This window comes from Ischnura elegans, chromosome 1 (assembly GCF_921293095.1).
Source record: "Ischnura elegans chromosome 1, ioIscEleg1.1, whole genome shotgun sequence".
NCBI classification, from domain to species: Eukaryota; Metazoa; Arthropoda; class Insecta; order Odonata; family Coenagrionidae; genus Ischnura; species Ischnura elegans.
In genome coordinates, this window is record NC_060246.1 from 84100360 (window position 1) to 84113493 (window position 13134).

The window sequence follows — 13134 nt, forward strand, 5'->3', positions numbered from 1 at the left end:
ACGCCAATACGAGAAACAGTTTTTAATCACTTAAAAATATTTATTAATTACTCTCTCCAATATATATATACAAAATACTATTAGAAACAATTCAATATTTTTATGAATTGAAGGGTTGATACTAAGCAATACCCTAGAGCAAAGTTTCTACATATAATATTTGATTACGAAATCTAAGAATTTAAAAATAAGAGATAGCAAAAGAAAAAATGACTAAATAAAGATGAACAAAACTCAAAGGATCTTAATTATGATTTCATCGAATATCAAGGCAACAAAATTCCACTTAAATACTCTATATTTCAAGGCTAGCACTTCTTACGATACGCTAACTGAAAACAGTTAATGCATAAAAATATATTCTCATAAAGTATACCCACGCGCGCCAACTTTCGCGACAGACATTCCAAACATATTTTCCGATTAATATTCGACTTAATGACTGTGATTAGCAAAATAAAATGAGTGAGATATGCGGATAGTGAAGAAGGGAAAGTGAAAGACGTTTTATGACCTCACGCAGGTGAAATAATGAGAAGTTCGTCCGTCGAAAAATTTTATACAGATGCTTTAAAATTTTTAAGAGTAATTGGAAATGGATGGCGGCAAGGAGAGAGTAAATATCGGCCATAAAAGAGAAGACTTTTGAAAGAAAGTGAAAATAGTCGTTCAAAACCCCTTTTTGTTATGCATTCCGTTCTGCGAGTGTAAAATAAGATTAAATCTTGCAATAAAAATTTTAATAAATCATTGGCGTAGCCAGAAAAAGACCAGGTGGGGTGATAGAGAACTCATCAATTATTCTCACTGAACTCTATGGAAAGATATTTTTAAAATAAACTGTTATGTTTAGTAGAATAATAAGAAAAATACCTGCACGTAACCATATTTATATTAATTTATTATTGAAGATCTCAATACTTCTATAAAGTAGCCTTACTTTTATAAGTCTCGCTAATAAATTCAACTAAATTTGGAAGTATTTAACTCCGTAACTCCTACCCTAGCACCACCGGATTAATTATAAAATAAAAAAGATAAATAGAGTATTAGAGTAAATAAATGAAAACAAATAATTGGATATCTAGGTATAGATTTTGGAGCGTAAAACTCCTGCATGAAGCGTACTCAACCAGTTTTTAAGCCGAAATGTTAGGATAGAATAAATTCTATTCATACCATACGCCAATGAAGAGTAATATTCTCACATTAATGACCAAATTACTTTTCCTAGGCCACCATCAATGCGGAGACAATCGCATGGTAAGGCTTTCGGTAGCCGTGAGGGTCCAACTGGATTTGAACCCAAGACCCACAGTCCTGGCGCTAAGCGTTCCGAGAAGCCCTCCACTTCTACCGTGAGAAACCGTTTTGGATTACATAATAACTTAAATAGAGCGCGTGTTTTTTCTTCAAAAGATGGTGGGAAAGCATCCAGCAACTTTCTGGAGAAAAGCCATTAAACGAAGCTCAGACCACATCACCCCGCATATATTCCGGGAGCCACGAAGGTTTTCGCGTCCCCACGACACACCTAAAGCGACAGTTGAATGACGATAATGACAAGCGGTGAGGAGGATGGGATGGAAGAGCGCTCGTGACCCTGACATGAATTTGGAAAGATGACTTAATAAGTAAAAAAGACTGTGAAAAGCTCCATTAAAAAAGCCTTATCATCTTTTTTAAGGGAACGGCCCGAACTTGGCATTGTCTGCTGCGAGGTGTTAACTGCTGGGATTGAGCCCCTCCCATCCTGTCCGCGGTGGCGGAAGGCGGGGAAACGAAAAATCTGTTTGGTCACACCTAATCACGCATGAGGCGGCGATTGCGAGTGCTGCTCGGCGTGAAGTTCATGTGGGCAGAGTGGAAGGACACTAGCATCCTAGACGGATCGTCAAAAAGGCAAATTTTGGGAATGCGGGAGGGCTTTCCCCTTTTTGGACACACAAGGCAAACAGACAGTCCCCAGACTATTTATTGACCTCGCGAATAAATACGAGGGACAGGTGTGCTTGCTTATGGTTTTAATTAGTAACTGGAGACGAAAAGCGAAATGAACTTTGGGTGTGCCAGAGGCGGGGTGAGAGGGATATCGGACATGACATTAGGCGAGTGATAATGCCACCTATTCTCGGTCCCAGAGATTGTAAATTTGCCCAATGGGCGATTTTTAGCATCGATTAAGGATGAGTGGACAGTTGGAAGTTTAAATCATAGACTTCGAAAATCACAAAAGATAATCGTTGGCTGCTATTCGTAGTAAATTATCGCATAGATAGCCACTCGTGTGTAATGCCGACAATAATTAATTAGCTGATGATTATGTACTACTATGACACAAGTATCTATTTTGTGCTAACCATGTGATGCCCATTAAGTGATTTTGCCTTCGGAAAAGAATTGTGGACACAGAGGAATGTGTACATTTACGGTAGTTGCTCAACGTATTTATAGTGTGGATATCGCTTATGCGAGATACCAGACGCCATGCAGAAAATTGTTCATTTAATTCCACATGAGGAGTTTCTTTCCATGTAAATTCATTTCAGGTTTGTTGATATCAATTCTTCATTGTATCAACAAAATATGAAATATCCTAAAGCCACCGCAGCGGCTTGAGGCAAGACGGTGCCGGACACGAATACGGAGAGAAGAGGCGAGAGGAAATCACATAATGGACTGAGGTGAAAATTTTGCGAAGAACTGGCTAAGGAGGACCGGTCTTTTTCAGGTGACGTATAACTCGTATAACTCCCGGGAAATATTTTCCAGCTATTAAAATTTGAAAACTTTACCTCAGCATTTTTTCATGCTTACATTTCTTATTTTTGAGATACAGGCAAATATAGAAATACTCTATTCTATTAATCCTGAAAATTTTCAAATTGGTAGCTTACGTTTTGATCGAGTAATACGTCAGCAAAAAAAACACGACCAGCTGTTATGCATTCTATTAGAAATCTATAGACATTTACCTTATTTTCGATAAAATCGCTCATTGTAAGCGAGCAGATCAATTGTCACAAATGGTGCGTCTTCGCGAGGACAGTCCCATCTCGGCCGCATGCCAATTTTTATTCGTCCCGGTGACATAAACCCTTGGTCACCACCACGGGGATGATCCGTCAAGGACAGCAATCGATTCCTGTCGGCCATCGTGGGCCTCACATGCGTCACTCCCCCTTTGAAGGCCCAGAATGGACAGCACTTACCGCATCTGCTCACGTACCTATGCCACGGCGCGGCGTCTTCTTCCCGTGCGCAGGTGCGCCAGTCCTCAAACATGCACGCTATGCTATAGCCGGGAGTATGGAATGAATTCTTTTAAACACCTAAATTATCAGATTTAGAATAGTAATAACATAGGGCGGTGGCTTGCTTTCGCTCCAGGTAATAACCAACAGCCGTCAGCGGCCGAGATCTGACTATTTTACTGCGTTAAGACTCGACCAGAAAGTGAAATTAGGGAAATGTGTTCCAAGCAGAGTGGTAAGCAAATCCTACTTCCCCTCTCAAAATATTGTGGAACGCTTCAAAAGTTATCATCGAAGTTTCATAACTGCGTCTACTTCATAGAAGAGCGGTATTTTCTCATCTTTTTCGATTTAAAAATCTCCTATATCACCTTTTCTCTTAAGTCAATGAATTTAATGTGATAATGAACCTAAATACTTACGATACGTGATTTTTTTCTACAAAAATATCAAGGTAAAGAGAAAAAATTCACAACTGACATTATGAACGGCTCAAAAAGGCCTGGGCGATGCACGAAAAATATATTCTGTGCTAGAAAAAGTCAAATCTAGTAACCTTGGGGGGCCAAATATACACCACTAAAACTAAAATACGGCGCAAGTAGGATATATCAATCATATCTCTAGAGTATTATATTTTCATTTTCGCAAATTAGTAAAGTATTATGGAGAGTTATGGAATTTCACTCGGTGACTAAGCTGATGGGATGGAGACAACCGGCTCGTTTTCATAATCTTATCTCGGGGGAGGCTTCGGGACACTCTAAAACAAAAATCCTCGGGGTGAATGGCTGCCCAGGTAAAAGGATAGGCCCCCTACAAAATGCGTGAAATTGACACCCGTTAGTACCCTCAATATACGACCTTCCAACCTCCGAGAAAAATCACTGATAAAAAAGTTAATCTAATAATCAAAAGTGAATTTGAGAGTTGAATAGATTCTTCAACATATCGATGGCTCAGTTCTAACAACACGTATCTCAAATTCGGCCGGTTTGAGACAGGTATCTTAAACAAAGTGCAATAACATTTAAAAAATAAAATACTAGCAAAAAACAACTCTTTGTTTGTAAATGAATGCTTCTTTTTCAGTTTTATGAACTTTTGGTTTTTAATTTCAGTTTTCAAGTAAAAAAATTAACTGTTTTTTTGCTCTTCTCAAAAGTTGCTATTTTTGAGATACGTGTTACTAGAACTTAGCCATCGACATGCGAAATAAGCAGAGCGACAAGGATGACTGAAATTGCGTGAGTGAAGATTGGAAATTTCATTTAGCCCAAATTCTATACGATCAATGCTAGCAGTGCTTCACCTCCGGTCGGAAAACTCGTGGCTTTTCCCGCTGAATGCATCTTTTGATCACATTCGTAAACAGGGTCACGGATGCATGACTTCACCTGATCTGGCACTTTTTCAACAGAAAGGGAGTGCTAAGAGGACCACTGATGATTGAGCAACAGAGGCCGGAGTCAAAAATTTGGCTCGCCTTGGGATACACGGCAAAGAACAATGAACGCCATGGGCAAAACATCAAATTGGAGGACGGTCCGTCAAACCTTCACTCAGCACTACAAGAAGACGAGGTCCTATGGGATTGAGACAGGATGAAAACTAGAGAAATGAGTAAGGTCAACACCATGGATTGACTGAAAGATGGAGGAGAGGGAACCAAACAAAGCATTATTAAAACATCAGCCTTCTCGAATCCTTCGCTGTCATTTTGCTGGAGACTTTTAAAAATACATTTGGATTATCTCGTCTCCAATCTCAACACCGACATTAAAAAGGAAAGGTGCTACTGCGCGGGACAAAAAATGAGAGATCAAATTTAGGTTGACCGATTAACGTTAAAGTCAAGCCATATGCAATGTCATATACTCGGCTGGTACTGAGCCATTTCTGCTTGATTGATGGCTCTTAGGAAATAAATGGTTACTCGCTGGGGAAGACATCTGAGTCTAAAAGATCGTTCAAAATATTATATAAAAGGTGAATTCACTTCAAATTAAATTTTTGATCCCGATCAGATAATAATGCGAGAAATTTATTAACCTATCGATATTATAAAGGTAGCCGCCCAGTCCAACATCAAATTTTAGTAAATTTTCAACTGAAGTTTCCCCTTAATCGGAACCTAGAGAAGATTTTTCTCAAATGAAATAAAAGAATCATCTACAACATTTCAGATTGAACAAAACTTTTTAAATATTAAAATCTTCCAGCAATGTACTTCACAAACAATCAAAATTCATTTTACAGACAAAATAAATCAAATTCACAGAAATAACGGTATTTTAAATGGTTATTTTTGTAAAATATTTAACCCATCCATTCTAAACGATATTACGAATATGGACGTCAGCTGTGATGGAGCTAATACAAGATGTCAATCCAAATGACTTGGGCCAAAATAATTTTTCTGACGATTTTTTTTCAATAATACGTGTCGTCATTCATGTCTCACTTGAGAGAAAGTGAGAATACCCGTGCTGCTTGCTGAAACACATAAGTCGCTTTTCTGACGAAATTTTCACTCAACCGGCGGGTATTTAGATGAGCTAGTTAGGATGAGAGGATTTATTCAAAGGTCACGCAAAAGGAAGAGTTGGGGAAATAGAGGAAAGTGAAGAAAGAGAGAGTTCCGGTCGATGACACAGGTAAGATGAGGTAAAGTGAGGCAGAAAGAAAATTCGAGAAGAATGGAGACGTATGCCGCAATTTTACGTATCGAAGCATTTTAGAAGTGTCTCCCCGCGATAAAAAAGTAGTTTTGAAAATAATTTATATGCAGATACAATTTGCAGTAACGACGCATTAGAATCCAAAAAATTATTAATTCTATTAATACGGATCTAAATTCCCTAGATTATGGTTCCACGTCATTTTTATCAATAGCCTTTCATTGCCTCGACGTAAAGGTTTCATGGAATAACCACAGTTATTCGACATCATTACGACCTGGCAGACGAAATCAAAGAAATGAATGAAGCACAATCGCTGTGTCTACGAGGAAGAGTATATTTCCCATGCCAAGCAAGGAGTAAGGTCTGTGAACTTCACACTGTAGACGAGCCCATTCTGGGAGTTTCCTTTCGAGAGGTTAGGGCAGGATCGTGAACCGAAGCCCGCCACTTGCGTCACAGAATGGTCGGACTGACCCTTATAAATGACCCTTTAGTATAACGAAAAAAAAGCGTCTCGCCCCATCAGGAGGTTCAGTCTGGAAAGGTGTGCTTAAGCAGTCGTCGGAAAACTGGCAACTATTCCACTTACGAGAGGAAGGACGGGGATGAAGGACGGAGAGGAGACGTTGAGGGAAGGAAGGGACGAGAAGTTACTACCTTCCCTACGAGTGGGGAGGGGTGAAGGGAGGGGGGAAGTCTCTTAAAGAACCCCTATGATCCTCCTCCGAACTTCTTTTTATCCCCCGACATTTTTTTCCCGACTTCTCCGCCCACTCCCACCCCACCGAACATTCCAGAGTTTTTGAGGGAAAGCGATGGTGTTCTCCAAGGGATCGTTCAGGCGATCGGACGGTGGACAAGGAAGGGCGGGAGGGAGGGCGATCGAGTCGCCGCCGCCCGGGTGCAACACACTGCGGGAAGATGGGCCTTACGAGGGGAGTGCGTGCAGAGCGGCACGGAGATCACGGATTCAACGCTCGGAGAGGTTCCACGCATGAGTCCGAGATTAAAACGGCGAAATTCGACGTCATAGGATGGATCTGATTGGCTGACTACCGCAGTAGCGTTTATTCATGCTGTTTATTTCGACTGTAAATTTTATTTATGCCAAATTCAATGATCAAGAAGGAGATATTAATACAACCTATTTCGAAGTATTTCATTCCCAATAATGACACTGAAGTTGGGGTGGCAATGTTGGCCTCCACTTTTGGTTAATGCGCAGTCACCTTGAGCACGTCCATCCCGAACGATAACAACGAATAACTGAGCATTGAAGCCCATATGAGCCGGTTCGAGAGTAGACAACAAGCAGACTCGGCTGATTTCAAGGATAAAAATGAACTTGATAAAATTACATCATTTACGGGTTCGCTCACATATTTAATTATCTTATATTGACAACAGTTTCGCTAGTACTGCTCTACAAGTGTGATGTAAGGTATCTTTAACTCCGGCAGACGGTCCTAGATATATCAGGTTACCCCACAAACAGGTTGACCCCACAAAAATAAAAACCCTGGTGGTGCAAAGTTGACCAGTAGGGACTGAGCTCTACCCTCGAATGTAAAAACTAACTTTATGAATGAATAATTAAGTAAGAGATGCAAGAATAGTGCAGCAAGCATAGTGGCCTTATGTTGTTAGGGAATGCAGGGTTCTCACAACTTCCAGCTCACGGACAACCTGCTACCCTGGTTGTAGTCAGGCTATTAACTTTAAGGAGAATGGAGAGATGAATGAGAGAAATATACTACAAAAATACATATTTGACGAAAGGTTTTCCTGGTCTAAACACTCGAACACCTTGTCGCACCAAAGGCATAGAAACTCATTCGAGGACTACAAAGTGGTCAAAAATTAATGAAGCGTCTCAAAGATTTGAAAGATAAAAGCACTACCCTCACTGAAAGTCCCTCACGATTTTAAAAGGTAATCAAAAATTAAAAATGATACTAATGACCTCCAGCACATTTCCGAATGATGCAATGACACTCTTAGCGACCCCGATCTGATGACATATCTGCCATCTCATGGTGACAGGTGTTTCTTATCTTCAAATCCTGCGATACAATATACCACTTAACCGCCTGTGCGAAAATGAATCACATCACCTTGAGGTGCTCAATTTTTCATCACTTGAGGGGACCGCGGATATTTTAAAATGAGAGCGATCGTTTTTGCTCCAATTATAAACGACTTTTTCCACTGCGTTAACTACCATCTTCTGATGAAATAAAGATTAGGAAAAATTCAAAGACCAAAAGTACTGTTATAATACGGACTCCAATTCTACAGCTCCCCTTTCATTATTCCATAAAAACTGATGGTGGCTCACCCTTTTCTCAACCAAATGCATCTATCTCTGTTAGGAGGGAAGACATAAAGGAGCTAAATTATTCCGAGGAAGAAAAATGCGCATATAAATAGACCTCATCCGAGGAAGAAAATTTTTCCCGCTTCCGAGATCTCAGCTATTACCAGCAGTTTTCGGAGATCCCAAGATGGAAGAAGCATTCCTCCAGCAATGTTAAATATCGAGCTAAAGTCAAACGTTTCTCCTAAATTCTGGAAACAACTTACAGTGAGAACATTGATGCGAAGAAGACAAAAACTATTCACTGCACATGGAGAAGCGACTAGAGGTTTACTTACTCCGAAAACATTAAACCTTTAACGGTTGCCAACAGATTAAAAGAGAAAAGATTCTTTGTCTTATGGACTGCAAAAGACCACACAAGAATAATCATAGCTATCAACTGCTATAGATAGTCGAATCTAGTGTTTACTAACTAAACGTCAAAGGAGAACCTTTTCTAGAATGTTCTTCCTCATGCTGCACCATCAAGGAATATAAAAATAGGAGATCATCTTAAGGAGTTGGATTTTTAGAAAAAGTAAATCCAACTCAATATAATTGAGGAAAAAGTCCAATTGAGAATTTAGATTTATGGAAATATATTTTTATTCTCTTATTATCGAGTTGATATGAGGCAGATATTATCGATTTTTGGGTACCGTGTCAGCACGGAGGCCAAGAGACTTCAACGAGGGATGACGAGTATTGGACGGGAATTTTAACGATCGCTCAAATTACAAGTGCCAAGGATAAAATCACTGGCGGCAGTTTTGAAAGGATAGTGATAGTATATGAAAATGATAACAGAATCGTTACACGAAAATGAAACGAGAACAGCCATCATTTAACCTCTAGGGTAAGCATCGACAAACATTTATGAGGCGATACAATACTTGTTTTCATTTGGTATTTTTTTTAGAGAAAAATACTAACTGCTAAATATTGGCAATAAATTCAGAAAACTGCTAAATATAAGAAATGCCTAGACTCCATAATTATTATAGAGATACATACATTCGAAGTGTTAAAATAATTGAGAAATATGTTTTGCGGCCCCTATAAAATGCTTTCCCTGGCTGAAGGTAGCAGAGCCCTAACCAAAGGGATCAATGGCGAGATTTTCACTCCACCATTCCTCACGTGACGTCACACGAGAGATGGAGCAAAATTACGATATCTGGTATCAGTATAGACCACTGAAGAGAGAGAGAGGAAGAGAGAGAGGAAAAGAGAGATGGCGAGATTTGCACACATTTACGGTTTCTAACTTCCCAAGCGATCCTTTCTCCCCGATACAGACGCCAAAAAAAGCTTTTCAGTCCCTCCCTCTCTTCCTCCGTCCATTACACGTCCCGCGGCACCATGAAAACGATATCTTAGACGGCGAGTTCAGATTGATCAAAACAAACGTTTCTAGAGCCCGAGGGGGAGACTCATTACCTCGTAATGGCGTAAGTTCGGCACGGAGACGGGGAGCCGAAGTGTTAGGAAAGACGAGATATGGTTCGGAAAATATTCCGAGGCGAAATTTTTCCTTTTTAGAAAGCCGTACCCTTGGCTTGAGTATGACTCAGGGGGAGAATGGGTGGGGAAAGGGATATTTGAAAGTTAATTTCTAAGAAGAATCAAGGTCCAGGAAAGCGTTTCACAGACGATTCAATTCTGTAAAGGCATCCATTCAGCTTTCGTCGGGACCATAACGCCACATCTAGTAACGTAATCCTGAGGCGTACCGGGAATTTACTGTGGAGAGTGTGGTGAGACATTCAAAATAAGGGTGGGGTTCGGACGCAGCGATTTTCGAAATATGTATCTGGTCTCGCCAATACGACATGTCATGCTACAGTAGCGTTTTCCCTAGATTTCCGAAGGACGAAAGGTTTCGGGGTGTCGAGAACAATGTCTCGTTGAGCGATGGTCATTTAAATTGCCTGTCATCACACGAAACTTAACACCTACGCTAAAGACAAAGGCTATTTTTTTAAGGTTTAAAAACAAATACCTGATCCTTAACATTGACTTATTAAAACACCGAAACAATAAATCTCTGGTGGAAAGGAGTCATGGACCAAAGTTATCGAAAAGGAGGACCATAAACTTTTTGTCTAATTTGAATTCCTTCCCATCTCTTTAGTACGCCACCAAAATGTATCACGTCCATGAAGTCGCGTCAAGCCTTTTAAATTGCTTCATGTTCAACCACCACTTCTCCCTTCGGCTAAAATTCAAAATCCTCTCCTAGCTCCTATCGCTACATAAGAAAGTAGAAAACATGAGGGATTAGACAAAGGCAAAATGATCGGGTGGAATTACGTTCCTAAGATAGGGTACAGACAAAAGAACGCGAAGGTCAAACTTAAGGATCTTACGAGAGCAATGAGCTATGACATAATTTCGTCACAGTAGATCAATAAAAAATCGTCGTAATGTCACCGATTTGACTTACGTCACACGCTGCCGCGCATATAGGAGATACTACCTTGGCTCCAGTTCACCGATCGGCAGTCACGGGCCAAAGATATGAAGGAATTTTTCTCGCGTGCCAAATTTCCTATGTTCAGCGTCCTGGATTAATGGTACGGCGATAACTGGGAGTTCAAACTTTCCGGTTCCACTTACTTCGGAATTCGGGTCAATTAACGAGGAGTTAATAAGGGTATATGGGTAAACACCCAGGTCTCCGCATCATTACGCTGGTTATACTCGCAACAGGACTTAGATTTTTGGGTACAACAGCGTCAATATCTCAATAGAGCAAATGTCTATGCGCCAAAGGAATTTTTCCCCTTTAGGCATTTAAAGCGAACGGTTGACTAGTATCGTAATTAACACCTCTCCTTCGAAATCAACATCTAGTTATGTACCTGCATACGGAGTACCACTTCATTCCTCGGCCGTGTACTTGCGCGCGATTCATTAAAATAATTCAGACACGCCTTTGGTCGGTTCCTTGCTTCCATAATTTCCTAGGCAAGAAGACGATCAAATAAAATGAAACTCGGACGTGTCCACAAACCGGAGCGACTAACATTCAAAGGGTCCATTTTCTTTAATTAGCTTCTGACTTTCATCGATGATACACTCTTTTCTTAAGGTCGATAGCCTCAGAGAGAATGTGCGAAACTTGGTCATGTTGACGACAAGTAACCAACGGACATGCGTAGGTGGCGCACTGAAAGGAGGCATGTCAGTACTAGCATGAAATGAATAAAAATGAAACCATTACGATTTCCGTTAAATGAGCGGCAAACTTCCTCGAGATATAGGAGAGAAGGTTATGCGATGATTCAAGGTGTACTTCGAAAGTTTTCACTATGGCGTTTTCTCCCAACGTTGCCTTCGCTCAAGATAACTAACAGTTACCTCGATAGAACACCAACTCAATGTTTTCAACCAGGTAATTCTGCAGAAAATCGGGTTCCTGAAAAAGAACGGAACTAAGAAGAGAAGTATGCGTCGAAATCCAATGTTTTTACCCTATATAAGAGACTGATTTATCGAGTTTTGTAGCTACAAAGACGATTAGAAATGAAGGAAAACTAAATAGACATAAATACTACCATATTTTGACTCTATTCGTAAGAAAGATATGACCTTAATTTTGAGCAAAAGTGACAACACAATAATAATTTAAGAATTATTTACTTTCAAATCGCAGCTATTTGAGAAAAATTTTCGAACCATACGTAATTTTTTCTCAATAAACGCGATGCATGGGCCTGAAATACACCCTGCATTTGGTATTAAAGTAAGGCCAGAGATGTTCGGAGTCAGTTGGTATCCCTGCCCGGCACGATTCCTTGCCTGATCTACTTAACGACTTAACTGATAGGTATACAAACCTCGGCCGAATTACAGATGGAGAGGACAGGCAATAGACGAAGAACAAAAAATTTAGTTCCTAAGGCGAGAGTGGCCACGGGGAGAAACAGGGGAGGTGGTTAAAGGGAGGAGGCTGGAAATGGAAGGGTTGGTGAACAGATCTAAGAAAGTGACCCTGAGGGAGACTAGAACGACGGGATTGGAATCCTGGGCACAAAAAATACAAAAGAAAAGTGAAGCGGAAAGACAAAAGAATTACGAAATTATGGCAATGACCAACTTTGAAGTACGGAGCAATACCGTTCTCCGAATAAAATAAATAGAGGAAAAAAATACAGTAAAAAATCATTTGACAGCCATTTAGTAAAAAAAATATTTTCCCAATACCCCAAGCCTATTACGCCCTAAATTATTGAGGGCTGGTCTCACGCATTTATTTAACTTAATTCCAAAACATGAAAGAAACACAAGGAATCCAATTCCGCTCAGCAAAAAATAGGCACATTTCCTTCCCTTTCCCAAGATTAACGTTGAGTTAGGACTTGGGAATTTACCTCGAAATTTAAAACCCTTCCAGTTTTAAAACTAACCGTAATTTAGGAAGCAATTGGTCTGAAAAAACTTCGGCTACTTCATAAAAGATGAATGCAATTTCAAGGAAACTAAGAAAAAACATGCACCTTAAAAATTGGAATGGCACATGATCCTGTTTCGTTGTGTAGTTGGACAAAAAACTTGAGCCACAAGTCCGAGTTGTAGTTGTATCACATGCAAAGTAACTAACACATAAAGCAATTAAAATATCATGTAATCCCAGCGCTTTCTTAAAACATAACATGGTATCGCTATTCCGGACGTCAAAAACATTAAGTATCTGTGTTTAGAGGACAAGCTATCCCAGACCAAAGTCACTGAGTGACTGGTAACCTTATACGAGCTTAAACTTACACAAACCTGTGACGAAACACAATTTTCAGGGACTTACTTTCAGTGTCAATAGAATAAGGCACTGGAC

The 13134-nt window shown here is 40.0% G+C and overlaps 1 protein-coding gene across 1 annotated transcript in view; it reads right to left on the reverse strand.

The window, feature by feature from the left end:
• The window catches only part of LOC124164982 (all trans-polyprenyl-diphosphate synthase PDSS1), a 177190-nt gene that overhangs the window by 107807 nt on the left and 56249 nt on the right, over window positions 1-13134 (reverse strand). The gene's annotated exons all lie outside the window — the stretch shown is intronic.